The sequence below is a fragment of the Grus americana genome, chromosome 1 (genome assembly GCF_028858705.1).
Source record: "Grus americana isolate bGruAme1 chromosome 1, bGruAme1.mat, whole genome shotgun sequence".
In the NCBI taxonomy this organism is placed as follows: Eukaryota; Metazoa; Chordata; class Aves; order Gruiformes; family Gruidae; genus Grus; species Grus americana.
Window position 1 is genome coordinate 137,818,945 of NC_072852.1, and position 12,245 is coordinate 137,831,189.

Here is a 12,245-nt window from a genome sequence, read left to right on the forward strand (position 1 = left end):
GAAGGTTTGGGAGGGCAGCTTGTGCCATGGGAGGAACGAGGAGGGTGGCTGACCTTGCAGTTGAGGTCTATTAATTGCCTCTTTCAAAGCAGTACATTCCGGTTGGGCTCTCGGTGTTTGCTGTAACTCTGGGCTGCTCAATTTCTCAGCTGCAGGGGAGTGATTTGTTCCTTAGAGGCCTTCAAAATCATTCCTTTCTCTTCATTAATCAAGGACTTAATCAGTTTAGAGGGTTCTAAGTGGACTTTAAGCCCGAGGTTTTTAAGTTCCGTAGAAATTTTCCACTCTAACATATGATAACATACAGATTCACTCAAGTTAACAGCATGGTACTTTGCTTGGGAGATCATTTTCTGATTGATCTTATTGCAGGTACCATTATCTATGGACAGTTAGTATCTGATGGGATCCCTTTGCTCCTGCTCGGCGAAGAGATGAAGCCTCCTGCGGCGGCTGCATTCCACAAACAGCTCTGGGTTGCTGGGAATCCCTGTGGGGCCCAATTTTTAACTTGGTTGTTTTTCAGAGAATGTTTTTCAGTCATTTTACGTGGCTTTGATGATAGAGTAAAAGTGATGGAAAAAAAATACCTGAGCTACTTCACGCTGTTCTTTTTCGTCATGTTATGATATTTGAAACGTACCGATTTGGTTGATTTTAGCTGTCAGGAAGAGAAATTTCCCATGGATGCTTTAGACTTGAGAATACTTGTACTTTACTTTGCTGGAATTTTTAGGCAACAATAATAAATAGTCTTTGCATGTGAACTTGTATCAAGAGAAACAGAGATATTAATCCCTTAGGGGAAATCATAACTGTTTTGCTTTCTAGATGAATTTCAATTAATTTCATATGGTCTCACATTGATTTTCATCTTTTTGTTTGCTCTCTTCTGTTTTATTCTTTGCTTTACACCAAAGTTTACACTTTGCTTTCCCCAAAGTTTCACCTACCTTTTTCTCTTTTCTCTAGTGGGATATTCAGTACTTCTCACTATCTCAGCCTTTCTTGATTCTGTATCTTAGGAATCTCCTCCATCTTCTCTCAGGTTGCAGGTTTCTAGCGTGATGCGCCCTGCAATCTGCTGGAGGCTTCCCCCAATTCTTCTCTTGTCATTCTCTCCCCTCTATTTTCTGTCCCAGTCTGTCCCTTTCAGTAGCTTACAGGATTTTTTTTCCCAGTTAACAGTCTCTGCAAAAGCCAGTTGGCTGTGGCTAAAGAAAATTAGCTCTTTTCAGGCATTGCTTATCTCTGCCTTGATTTCCAGCAGTGCCCTATGCCAAATACTTTGTGTATTTATAGAGGTTACCTTTTTCTCCAGCAGTAAGTCGATAGCTGTAGGAAGAAGGAGCTCAGGAAACGTGCAGGTGATTTTCTTAACTACCCCAGGTTGTCTGCTCCATGCACATACGTTATGCCTATATGCTCCCTCCCTCTCTGAAAGGCTGTATAGCAAAGGTAGAGGTGAGGTAATAGGACTTAAATCCAGATGTGTAATTTTCTGTCTGAGAAAGGAATGCAAAGCTAGTGGGTATGTTGCTTGATGATAAGTTGAGCTCATCTTTTGTTTTTCCTTGGTTATATGTTAGGAAGCAAGGGAGTAATTCTCTGTCAGGCGGGAGCTAGCGAACTGGGAAATGCCGCTTTCAAAATTTAAAAATGGTAAATACATGGGGAGGACTTCTGGAACAAGTGGCATTAGAATAGTGGGCTGCATTTCTGTAGAAGTGCAGGAAAAAGATTGTTTGCTCTCGTCGTTCTCTTAAGTTGTCACTTCATTTCTTCTGTCAGGGTAATCATAAAAATAGACCTTTCTGAAATCATAAATGGCAGCTATAGATCATTGCAAGGTGGTAACATATGGGCATCTAACTGATAACTGATTTGCTCTTACAAAATCTCCATCGTAGGGGACAGGTTGTCAGAAGCCGGGATTCAGAGATACGCATTTCTTGTGTTTGCAAATGGTTAATGTGCCAACACACTTCCCAGTCGGCTGTCACTCTGAATTGCCATTTATGGCCCTGGAAATGTTCTCCTAGTGAGCCAACAAGTATGAAGTTGTAGAGATCCTTCAAAATGTTGATATGTAAGACTTTGGTTCCCCTTCCGGTCCGCTGGCCTGCATGCAGAGGGCTGTTGCATCTGTCTTTTTTTCTAGTCTCATTCAAATGAACTAGGTCTATATCTTCCTTTTTCTGATACCAGTTCCTGATTCCCATTTCTCTAAAAGTCTCACTGTGGTTCTCAGAAGCAAATGAGGGCAGTTAGCCTGATATTAGTTTGCAAATTACCTTTAAGAACAAATTAAGATGAATAATTTCCACTTGAATTCTGTGTTCTTGCTTCTACTTGTGCTTAGAGGTTAGTAACTTTTTAATCACTATTCAAAGTTTTGTCTGTCCATTATTGATCCTGTTTTTTTTTATTTTTGCACCATACTTTTTCCTTCCTTTTTAAATTCTCTTCCTCTATCTTTTCCTTCTTTTATTTTTCACTGCTCTGCTCCGTTTCCTGGGCTTCATGGACCTGAATTCAGTCTCCATGAAGTCGGCTTTCCCCAGTCACTGTCCCGGTGGAGGGAAGGCTGCACCGTGCAGCTCCAGGGCTGCTCTGCTCCACAGACACCGAGCGTCGATCTGGCATCGCTGCGGTTCTTGCGGGACTTGAGCTGGCAGCTCAGCATAGCGTTGTGCCGGGCCACGTAGGCAGATGCAGTTAATTTGAAGTGTGAGCTGTGTCTCCTGTGTTGTGCGTATAGACATTTGTTGCGGTAAGCTGTTCTTTGAGATCCAGGGGCAGATACAGATTCAATTGAAGGGGGGCGAGTAGAGGTTTAAATTCTTCTGTTGATGTCATGTTATGTGGTGGGGCAATCCCGCACGGTGGAGTTACAAATGGATTGAAGCGCATGATCCCCAGTGCTGCAACACCTCCTTTCCAGGTCTCTGCATTTCTTCTCTGTGGGACTTCAAGACGAGCTGTGTGTAGCTTCCTAGGGCTGAAGTGGACACTAAGGAGTTATCTCATACAGGGGCTCTGCAAAAGATCCAGTGTAGTGGATAAAATCCTTTCTTTTTAAATAACACCACCTGCCATACAGTTATTTTGAAATGTTCAGTACCATTTACTTTTTTTCTAGTGCAAGCATCCATGCAGAACGATACTGTTAATATGCAGAAGAAAAATCTCAGTGCATGGACAGCATAATGTAAAGGTTGGGTTTTGCTTTGATTAATAAAGCAACCTATTGGTTGGTTTGGAGTCGACTAAAGCTTTTTAATTTCCTTCTCTTTCTAGGCGGTTATTGTTATTCTTAAATTTCGTTGGTTTTTAAAACAGAAAAAAAGGGGAAAATGATTTTTTTTGGCTGTGCATTCTAAAAATGTAGAATATTTTGGAAGAAAAGATAAATAGGTTTGATAGTAGAATTCTGAATTTCTGTTGGCTTCAGGAGATGCTGCCTTGACCGTTAAGATAATAAGAGCTAATCTTTAGTAGGTCTAGCATCATACATAAAGGAGATAAGAACAGAAAAAATTACGCCTTGGAGATGGGTTTTGTCAGTGATGCTGAAGAGAAGCGGGCCAGAGCCTGATGCGAAGACCTAAAGCCTGGCGTTACAGGTGGCTCACGTTGATGCAGCTGACAGCAATGCCTCCGCTTGTTGTGGAGACAGCTAGATCAGGTCAACCCTCCTCACTTCTAGGTGTTTTCATTCCTGTTGAGTGAAGCAAAACGAAAGCACAGAGATCTTTAAGGGATTGGAAGTACAGTCTCTGCAAGTCTCGGGGGATGTCCGCGCAGCGCGGTGGAGGCACGGGTGCCCGGTGAGCACAGCCTTGGCCGGCCGCGGTTATCCAGCCCAGGCTCAGCCTGTGCTCGCTGCTGGGACCCGCTTTGGGGATTTTTTTAACAGCCAGCACTCACTGCTGGTGACAGAATCACTGCTTTGCCGGTGACTGAATCGCTGCTTTGGCGTTGCCAGCTCTGCTGCCTCTCTCTGAGAGCTCTGGCAGCGCTTTTGCTGTCCGAGCAGCCTGACGGGCAGTGTGATGCTGGCTTCCCCGTATCGGTCCGGGGAGAAGATATTTTTTTTTTTTTGTTACAGAAGGAATTGAAGCCTCTTACTTTGTTTTCCTGACTCTTTGGGAAGGTGAATTCTGATGAGTCTAGCGTAAATCCTCCCCCAACATGCCAGATCAGTGACCGTCCTCGCTGCATTGGTAGCAAATACCTCTCTTCTACCTTGCCCCTAGGTACATCTGTGGAGAATGCTAGTACAGCCTGTGAGCTGGCACTGTGTCTTTAACAGAGGTAACTTTTACGGTAGAAGCCTGTCAAATTTAATTTAAGGATATTATAGCTAATAACTCCCTGTGTGAGTGTGCCTTTTCACAGGAATATAAATGGTTTGGACTCTTGTGACACGGAGTGAGTGAAGCCAGTGATTTTAATAAAGTATTTTTTATTAAGTTCTCAGTTCTCTCAGAAAAAAACCCAACAAACTGTATTCTTTCTTATCTCATTAGTAAGGGAAGGAGTAAGATACGGCCTTGTGTTCTCAGATGATTTGTAAAAACAAAACTAGAAACAGTCCATGGAGATTTAATTCTCTTATGTTTTTACTAGAAGCACAGGGTACTTGTCATGTTCTCACTGTCTAAAGTCAAATTCAATCACGGTACAAGTTTGTTGTGTGTATTAGGCATGTCTCTAAGTACATTTTGCAGATTAAAGTTATAAGATAGTCTTTATAATTTGGTTTTTCAAACCGCAGTGTGACCATTTTTCAGGATAGCATGTTTATTCTGCTCAATCATCATGCTATTTTTGGTACAAAGTGTAACACCTCAAGCTCATCTTTTAAATCCCAAGCTCAACAAAAACGTTGTTTTGTTGGGTTTTTTTTTAAAGTATTTTTATTCTCTGCTAGTTACACACTTCTGTTTTTCCAGTTAGAGTGCTCACTGAGAAGGAGGGTTAATGGAGGCATGCACCGCTGACTACAGGAGATGGATTGATTTTTGAAAGCAAGTGAAAATGCCTAAAATACTTTAGGTTTTTTTCTGATTTCCTGGTCTCTTTAATCCTGAAAGAGAAGGAAAACAATGAAATTAAAACCAGCCTTACAAAGAGCTCTCGTGCAGTAGTGATGGGGTTTCTGTTTTGTCTCTTTTCCAGTGGTGATAAGAAATGAGTTCTAAGATACAGAAAGAATGAGATTTGCAGCTTTTTCCCAAGTAAAAGCATTAGTGAGCTTCAAGTATAAAATGGGGAGAAAAGCAGTGAGTTAAAAATTGTGGAAGCTTGTTGCACTGGTTGAAGAAGCTGTTATAATCTTCCTGCCGTCTGAATCACATAGTGAGCACATACTGTATTGCGTGCTTGGTTCCTTTTAAACATAATAGGACATGTTATTAACTCTATCTGTTGGAAAGGCCATGATATTGTTTATATTTTCCTGTAGAACGCAAGGTCCTGCAATGTGTAGTGTTCCCTTTGTACGGCATTGCACAGTTTGTTAATACACATTTCTTCCTCTGAAATTCCATGTAACTTTGTGAAGCTTTGACAGGACAGACTCAAAGCCGTATTGATATGATAAAGCTGCAGTAAGAGATCCAATCTGGCAGTCATCTGCTTGGTTTAATTACAAATTTGTTTAAAATTTGATCCTTCACTCCAGTCTGACAGAAGCTAAACTGATATAAACCAATTCCAACCTGAGAGGAGTGTGACTGCAGAGAGAGATACATTGATTTAACTAACACACTCTTGGCCATAATGGCTGAGGGGAGGTGGGGGGCGGGGAAAGCCGTCTTAAAAGCCTTCTTATTATTTCTTCTTGCTTTTTCTTGCTGGTGGACTGCCATGGCTCCAGAGGCATGTCCGGGAGCACACAGGGCAGTGGGTTCATGGGGTACGTGGGCAGGTGGGGATTCCCCAGCTGTTGGGGCCGCATCGGTTGGCTGGGATTGACAGGGTGCTGGGGCTGCTCGGGCAGGTTTGGCTGTTCACCCGCCGGCAGTTGTGCTGTTTGAGCTGGCGTTGGCAGGCTTGGTTGGTACTGGTGAAACTGGATACAGCCGGGGGATTTGCATCAACGGGTGTTGGAGTGCCGTAAAGTGTGTGTCGGAGAGGTGGTCGGCTCTGCGCTTGTGCGTGTTGCTGGACTGCCACTGTTAACGGTGGTGGTTGATGTAGCCAGCTCCCATTGAATCAGTCATAGGATGGAGGCGCAGGTGGAGAAAGGCACCCCCTTTACGGTGTTCTCACTGTTATTTAATGTGTATGCTGTGGTGGCACATAGAGGCTCTCAGGGATGGCCCCTGTTATGCTGTCCAGACCACACAATAAAAGCTCTTGCACCGAAGTTTGTCTTTCCTGTCATTTGACGGTCTGCATCTTTTCAAAACACGTAAGAACACTATTATATTCTCCAAAACAGGGAGTATATTCTTTTATTATATGCCCCCTTCCCTAAGTGGGAGGATAATGTAATAGAAGCATAACGGAAGAAACGTGCAAAATACTTATGTGCGATGTTTAAGGGAAAAGTGTCTCTAGACCACAGTACAGCACCATATCTGTCCACGCAGAGTATTGCCTCATGTATTGTCCTCCTTTTGTGTTTGAATTCCAGCTATGGAACACGCAAGGAAGAGTTTCTATTGCTTCCTCCTAATTTACGTCCCCATGGAGGGTACTTGAGTGCTTCGCTTTCCAGATGCCTTGATGCAGTGGTTCTAAATGCTTGGCATTCGAATGTTCTTGTAACAAATCTAAGTGCTAGTGCAGGAGTAATATGCCTCAACATACATGTTCATAGGCAGTCAATGTCGATGCCAGTCTTTCAGTGATGGAGATTTTGAGGCTTGTGTATACAGAGAAAAGCAGAAGAAAATTGAAATGTGACACCTGGGGTGGTCTCATCAAGCTCTGGTACCATTTTAAAGGTGTTAATACCTTCCAAAGAAGATATTCCTTCCTCCAAGGAAAAGGAGACGATCATAATCCATAGGTATGTCAGTTTAGTTTAGCATATTTCCTTGCCTAAGAACAGATGGTGAAGCCAAGCATTGCATTGATCGTGCTGTTATACTCTGAGTCAGTTGTAATACCTATGATGGCATCATTTTCTAGAGAAGGTTTTCAATATTCTTTGTGTGCTGAACAGCATGCAGCAGTACAAGACGACAGAACACTTTGGGAAAAATAATTCTGTGGAAAAAAATGGTCAAACTTTGTTTGCCAAAACATAAAAAGTTTGATTAATTTGTGGCAAATCAAAGATTCATATCTTAAAACCACAGGGTCTACTGGGATGTCTTTCAGGTGAGCCAAGAGTCCAGAAGCCCTGAAGTTTCTGGTCTAGAGTTGCCTACGTAGAGATACTGGCCCAAAGTCACAAATTTTGAGAAATACTGTGTTTGTGAAGTGAAACTAAGGCAGATGGAGGCATTTTGTTAAATGTTTTTTTCCATCTTTTTCCCTAGCCCAGAACCTCCTGCTGTAACATGTTTTGGAAGTTTTGCTGTGGACCTGATGTGAGCTGAAACTAAATTCTAAAAACATTACCATTTAATGAGAATGAAAACCTCTGTGTTTCCAGTTCTGTTCCAACTTTGCTGCTGCAGTCCGCAAGGTTAAAACTTAAAGCCATCTGGTCTTAGAGAAATGGGAAATATTTTTGCACTAGCAAAAACACTAAAGCAGGAAAAAAAGCAGATATCATAGTTTCCAAAATCTGTGATTCTCTTTTCCTAGTGTAATGATCAAGTTTTCTGTTACGCAGATAACCTTTTCCAAATATTCAACACTTCTCAACTTTCTGACTTGGTACAGGCAAAAAGTACTCCCTAAAACTGGACAAGATTTTTTTTGTTTTTTCCCCCTTCATTTAAAGGATATCATGGGCTTTTATGACTGTGGAGTTGCCTGAATACAAATGCATGAACATCTCCCATTTTTAGGCAAATTCCTTTGTCGTACAATACCGCAAAACCAGAACTTCATTTACTGCATGAAATTCCATGTTCGAAACAACTTTCTGGACTGATAAACCAAGACTGGCACTTGAAGGTATTCCATATAGTTGATGTAGTTTCATCTTCTGAACTTGCTTTGAAATGAATCTTCTCTGTCTGAAGACCCAGTGGGTCAGGTTCACTTTGCAGTGCTCTGGTTTTACATAATTGGGAGCTGGTTAAAACTGATGAAGCTCAGTAACGAATAACTTTCTTCCTGCTACCAGGTGTGTTAAAGTGAATTCGTTTGTCAAAAAGATGAAAATATTTTACGTATTAGCTCAAGCTGATAAAACCAGGATGTGTTGGATGAGGGGGAACTAGAAAAGGAAACTGTAAGACGCATTTTGTTTGCCTTGCTGTTACAAAGTAAAATTACTCTGTAGTAACATAGCACATGCCCTGGGTCTTGCTGACAGTCTTTGAGTTCACGTAACGAATATAGCGGTGACAGATTTGTCTCGCTGAGTTAGTGGTAAGCCATTATGGGTAGGATTTTTCAGGCATGAGCTTTCTCATCTACCAGTTAAACATATAAGGCAATTGTCTCGTACCTCACTGCAGTCGACAGAAAGAGCGAGCACCTCTTTAGGTCAAAGCATTCCCTTCTAGGATGCCGGGATGGGTGGGATGAGTTGCTAAATAGCTCAAGTTTGGCTGTGCAAAACCCAGCCTACGTCTATGATTCAAGAGAATAGTTGCACACAATAGATAGCAAAACTTCTTAAACTAAGCATGTACTTAGATATTTTGCTGACTGGCAGATTTGCTTTCTGTCTGAAGTCATTAGGAGCTTATTTTTACATGAAGCATTAGCAGTCAAAACAGTGTTACTATCTCTACTTCATTCCTATGGAAAGATTAATAAGATTGGAGGAGTTTGGAAAAGAAATCCTGCCCTTTGGCCCGGAGCGGCTGCCAACTCCAGCACATCGTGCCGTGGCACACCAAATGCTGTTCCAGTCTCAGGAGGGCGAGTTTTCCTCTACAATGCTAATCTCTTTCCTTTGCTATTCGTGAAGGCAGGCTAATCTTCAGAAAGCAGTAATGGCACAGAGCTGTCAAATGCCGTGTGTTAACTCTGAGGCCAAGGTGGGCGACTCTTTGCTAACGCTCAGTGGCACAGCAAATGTTACACTTAGGAGGCAAGCGGTCAAGATCCAGACCCCCGTCTTTCTCAAATTATAGTATCTGTAACAAGATGAAAAAATACTGCTTTGGCTATCATTATATCAGAAAAAAACCCAACACTCATATATTAGCATCTGGATCTGAATGAAAATAAACAGTCAAGGACAAATCTTCTGCAGTCTGTTTGGAAAGTTGGATTATTCGTTATTAAGCATTTGGTGGGAACGGCAAATTGGTGATAAAATTCCTTTTGGATTTTGGAATTTATCTTGAGACAGAACGCAAATGTTTGAACTTTTTTTGGTTTTGGTCTCCATTGTTTCTGCAATCTCTGAGGGCAGTTCCCTTTAATTTTGAAGCCCAGTTCATGAGTACCAAGAGCAAAAGGACTAAATGTCATTTAAAAGTAATGTAGCAATACTTGCCAACAGCACAGCTTTAGTAGATTCTGAGAAAGGAATGTGGGAGCAGTCATAGCCTTAAAAAAACAACAATAGGTTTTAGCAACTGGAGAATCTGCAAAAATATTTGAGCTGTGAATGATCCCTTTTTGCTGTGTTGAGTTTTTGCTCTCATGACTCTTGGGAGTTGGGTTTTGGGGTTTTTTTTCTGAGAAACCTTACAGGAGACTTTCAAGAAAAAAAATTGATAAAAATATTTACTTAAGAGCTGCTTTGAAGACCACTCCCTCATTAGAGTTATAATTTTCTTTTCTGCTTTTCCTGGCCGTTTTATCTATCTTAATGTAATTCTGTTCATGGACTATAGAATTTTGTGCCAAATTTATAATTCACATATCATTTATTATTATAATGGTGTGGTGCGTTTGCCTTGCTAAAAGTATTATCTGAAGCGACCTCTCTGCAAAAGCGTGCGTCAAAGTTAAGGAGGTCACGCTTTCAAAGTGCTGCCATGAGCGGGGCTAAGAAACTGGGAGGGGCTGATATTTCCATTGCAGGAACCCGTCCTGTTCTCATTGCATTCAGAAATAAATAGATTTTCAGTGAAAAGACTTCTCAGACTCAAAATTGAGTATTGGAGGAGGAGGATTAATATCTATTTGCACACAGTTTTAAGCAATTGCAGGACTGTCACCCATGCCTTAGCCAACGAGTGGGCACTGAGATCTCCATACAGGGAACATCCTTGCTCACCCCAGTGAAGAGGAGGAGCAGAGTGGATGGGTGAATTCCTGCATTTGGATCACATTCTGAAAGGCTTTTCGTTTCCCAGCACTTAATGACTTCATGGCCCTGAGGTCTTCCATCATTCGTGTCATCACAGTTGGGAGTTAAAGAAAAGTAAGGTATTTTACTTTTCTTACAATCAGCCAATTTAGGCCATAACCTGTGTTAATAGTACTGTGTCAGGTCATGAAAACAAGCTTAAGTTAACTGTGTGGTTTGATAATACTCAGAAATAATTTCAGAAAGCAAAATTGTATGACTAAAATTTCAATTTTTGATGTATAAAGCTCTTGGCTTCTGAAGTATTTAGGTATGCGTTTTGCCAGCCAGACATGGTGCTTCTGTTGTCCTGGTGTGAAGCTTCAGGACAAAAGAATCCAAGGTTTTCATGGTGATAGAAATTAGGCTAATGCACTAATTTTTAAGTGCTGTTTTAAATTTTTTTATCATTGACCTTATTAACGTCTCAGTAAGGAAGAATGTTGAAGAAACGCTGAGTAAGGCATAGTAGGTTACAATTGTTTTTTTCATACCATGAAAAATAAAATGCAATAGCAGTGTAAATCAACCTAAAGATTTTCTGCGGCTTATAATTTCCATGTTCTGTGAGCATTCTTTAATTAGAAATTTATGTTAATGTTTTGCGTTACGTAGGAGAAAAAATGGAAATAGTTTGGTTGGATAGCAGTTAGCTGAGGTAAAAGCTCGGAGTGAAAAATGCTCATCTGCGTTAACCGACACGGAAATCACAACTGCCTTTTTTTGCTGGCGCAACTAAACTCTAAAGAAAATCCTTATGCATCCTAAACTTCCTGCTCTGTTCCACTTACACAGAGTCTGTTAGTGTTTTAAACACTGTTGATCCTCTCTTACTTCCTTGTGGAGGTAAGTGAGAATATCCCTTTTGCTCTTGCTTCGCAAGGAGTAATGGGATCACCTCCTCTATCCTGCCAAGGAGTGAGGGGAACAGCTCTTCCCTTGGAAAGGCTAAAGGAAAAAGAGTAAATAGGCAGCAACAGCTCCTTCTTATGCTTCTCAAAGTTGGAAAATAAATCAGGTAGATGACAGGTCTGCTTATTTCATTTCCCTTTCAAAAGGTGAGGAAAATGTCAAACTCTTCTCTTATCCCAGGAGAACGGGAGAGAGGGGCTCTGAGAGTGGGATCTCCCCTTAGGAGCTGGGAAACTGTAGCCATCAGGCACCCCACTGTGTCAGAACAAGTCCTTCATGTTTGGTTTTTTGGTTTGTGGTGTTGGGTTGGTTTTTTTTATCTTCTGGTATCAGAAGAATTGTGCAGGCATGACAATAGGAAAAAAAAAATATACTGAGCTGAAAAATCTGGTTTAAAATGTGCCATGAGGAAAGCACTGCTACTGTTCTCTTGCAGAGCTAAGGACTGCCAGCAGTCAAATTTGTTGCAAGTTGTATACAACGGGGTGGCCAAAGGAAAGATATCCTTTGTATTTTGAGAGATTTACTGAATTGGCTGTTATTGAACAGCACAAGTCATCTTGTGCGTAACTGCTTGGACATAAAGTCTCACTGACTGTGGTGTGGGTTGGCGAGTAGGTGAAAGAAGTGCTTAGCGCTGTCTGAATAATACTAGTAGCTTCATCTGTCTTTGTTAACTGGAGCGTACAACTTCCTAGGTAATTTTAGAGAGGCAGCCCCACTGTCTGCTTTATAACAGCATCAAATGATAACAAAAGTATAAATCAGCTCTGTAGAAGTAGACTTGCCTGACGAGATACGTTGAGTCTTCTGTCATTTGGCCTTAATCTAGGTGAAGCTCAATGCCAGTTTTAAGAGTAGTGTGACCCAGTCAGTAGGACTGAGAGTACCTTGGGAAGACTTGCCTAACAGAGGTAAACGTTAATTAATGGTATAGCACTGATAT

At 41.4% G+C, this 12,245-nt stretch overlaps 1 protein-coding gene across 6 annotated transcripts in view; it reads left to right on the top strand.

Moving 5' to 3' along the window:
- ARHGAP6 (Rho GTPase activating protein 6) overlaps window positions 1–12,245 on the top strand; it is a 340,043-nt gene that overhangs the window by 239,162 nt on the left and 88,636 nt on the right. The window contains exon 1 of one of the 6 annotated variants that reach the window (XM_054805755.1): window positions 2,244–2,364. The exons of 4 other annotated variants lie outside the window; for them this stretch is intronic. The gene's annotated coding sequence lies outside the window, so the exon portion shown is untranslated. Of the gene's footprint in view, window positions 1–2,243; window positions 2,365–2,659; window positions 2,774–12,245 lie in introns of those variants that run through there. One more of the 6 variants, XM_054805763.1, reaches the window with a different exon arrangement.